The sequence below is a fragment of the Engraulis encrasicolus genome, chromosome 9, assembly GCF_034702125.1.
Source record: "Engraulis encrasicolus isolate BLACKSEA-1 chromosome 9, IST_EnEncr_1.0, whole genome shotgun sequence".
Taxonomy (NCBI): Eukaryota; Metazoa; Chordata; class Actinopteri; order Clupeiformes; family Engraulidae; genus Engraulis; species Engraulis encrasicolus.
Window position 1 is genome coordinate 55,104,650 of NC_085865.1, and position 2,500 is coordinate 55,107,149.

The window sequence follows — 2,500 nt, forward strand, 5'->3', positions numbered from 1 at the left end:
GTGCGTGTGTCTTAAGTCTCTTCAAGGTCGGACATACTTGCAATTTGTTTTCATTGACACTTTAGAATATATCCATATCATTTTTACAGATTGGTCAAAATAGGTTCATTTTTTTAAAACAAGAAACAATTTAGACATTATCAGCATTGTTCATTTTTCCGTTACCGTTACATCAAATCGCAATTGTACTGGTTTGCTATTGATGAAGAAAAGTGTTTTTGTCATTGTAGCGTATATCATTATGTATATCGTACTGTATCATATCATTTCATCATTGTATAATGGGTCATATTTGCAATAATTAGCCATAAACTAACAACATGGTGATGATCATAAAACATTGGTAACACTTCAGAATAACAGTCCCTTAAAAAGCTTTATGAACACTTTATAAACACATTTTAATAATATAAATAGTAATAAACCAAACATATTTTATAGTGTTTGCAAATGAGTAAGAACCAACTTACATTTCCACAGCGGAGAGGAACTCTGCACCTGCTGGATGTGCTTGATGTTTGTTTCCCTGCCGGACTGTTCTATATCCAGCGGCTTCATCTTTTTCCTTTTTGCAAACTTCCAGGACTAATGCCACTGTTGCAGATGTGACGCGTCTGCTGTGTTAACATAGTGTTTCTTACTGATTTACAAACGTTTGTTAATGTTTTGTTGAGTAGAAGTTAATTATCTACAAAGTGTTTCAAAAGCTTTTTAGCAACTGTTAATCTAAAGTGTTGCCAACAAATATCAAACTCTGAAGACATCTGTCACGTTAATAAACAGCTGAATTCCCCATGTGGCAAACCCCACACTCCAACACTCATCTTCATAAATAAGATTTCAAATAAAATAAAACAATACAGACATATTTCACGCAGTCTTCTCATTACACTGTTTAAAGGTTGGGTTTCTCTGTAAATAAGCAACATACGAAATCAATAAATAAAGAAATGAAGAAAGCAAATCTTGCTCAAACAAACCGAGACACCTGAAGGCACTTGTAGGGCTGAGAGAAGGAGGAGGAGAGCATCACAGTAGATCCAGAGAGATAGAGAAGCGCACTGCATAGCGACAACTAAACATCATGACCACCATCAGAGGTAGCCAAAGTCAAAGTGGAAGTAAATGTATGAGTTACACTTCTACTTGACACCGGCGTCATGCGCGTGACATAACAGTGTCCTAGTAATGTCAAAAAAGTGTCATGACACAGCCATGGACGAGTCATAAACATGCTGTCAATGTCATAAACATTTTATGTTCATGAAAAGTTGACATTGTTAGGGCTGTGTTTATCAGAACCTAATATCACTCGATGACAACAGTAATATGTTCATAACATGGACATAATGTTTATGACATGTCAATGGCTGTGTTAGGACACTGTTATGTCATACGTATGTCAAGTTAAGTTTTACCAATGTATGTTGTTAGTGCAACACTAGTACATAATGTTACTTAACAGTTACACCAGTTATGCCATTACACCTAATGAGGTGGGTAGATGAGAAGAAAAAAAAACGCTCCATAGTAACTGTAGACCAGTTACTCAGTGAAGTTACTTGTGTTGGAGGGAAACTATGTCAGGTTTTGTTCTTTTACTTCTGATTTCACTTTGGCCAACTCTGACTGTGATGCGCGGGACAGCAAAGACCTCTCTTATAGAAATAGCAATATGCTTCTGCTTGTTCTTTTGTCTGTCTGTTTGTTTCCTTTTTATGGACTTTTTTGTTTGTTTTTTGGTAAATATATACTGTAGGTAATCAAGAGGTTAGCTGGCTCTTGTGTCCTTCTGGTACAAAAGTAGGTTTCTAGAGTTTCCCGTCATGTTGCTTCTCCCTTCTGGAGGTCAGAACGAGAATCAGAGTCTATTTACACGTCCATCATGGCCATCTCACAAATCTTCCAATGTCCATCACATCTCCATGTCCATCTCACAGGGGCTTTAGTCTGTCTTTACGGTGCAAAACACGCCAGAAGAGACAAAAGCTACAAAGAGTCGCTGGACTGTCTTAATAGCAAGAGCGACACAAGCGATAAAAGCGACAGAGTATGACCGATAAAAGGATTCCGACATTCCAATTCGCTGCAGTGGTTGTCGCCGAACTGCATCGTAGCTCATTAGCACAATATTCGCTGAAGTTCAACTAGCAAATGACACTCAAGTCGCTCAAATTGTCTTCTGTCGCCCAAATTGCATTTGTCTCTTCTGTTGCCAGCTCCTCCATACAAAGTCAATTACTTCCGTCGCCGTTGTTGCTCTAGTCACTTTTAGTGTGTTTGGGCCAAAGTGCCAGAGGAGTTCATAGACATACATACCTGTGCATACACATATACGTATAAATATATGTTATTTATACGTAAATATCTGTATTTCTTTATGTATGTATGTCTACGCTGGAGTCCCACTGTAATCCCACTGGAGTTCACAGATGTATATACATATGCATATACAAGCATATATGTCATGTATACGTCTATACTACGCAGAGTTCCACAG

At 37.8% G+C, this 2,500-nt stretch overlaps 1 protein-coding gene across 2 annotated transcripts in view; it reads right to left on the reverse strand.

Annotated features, from left to right (window-relative positions):
* Positions 1–2,500, reverse strand: part of ctdspla (CTD (carboxy-terminal domain, RNA polymerase II, polypeptide A) small phosphatase-like a) — a 55,830-nt gene that overhangs the window by 235 nt on the left and 53,095 nt on the right. For both annotated transcript variants that reach the window (XM_063207453.1, XM_063207452.1), the window contains one exon: positions 1–2,500. This exon is cut by the window's left edge and continues 235 nt beyond it; it is cut by the window's right edge and continues 526 nt beyond it. The gene's annotated coding sequence lies outside the window, so the exon portion shown is untranslated.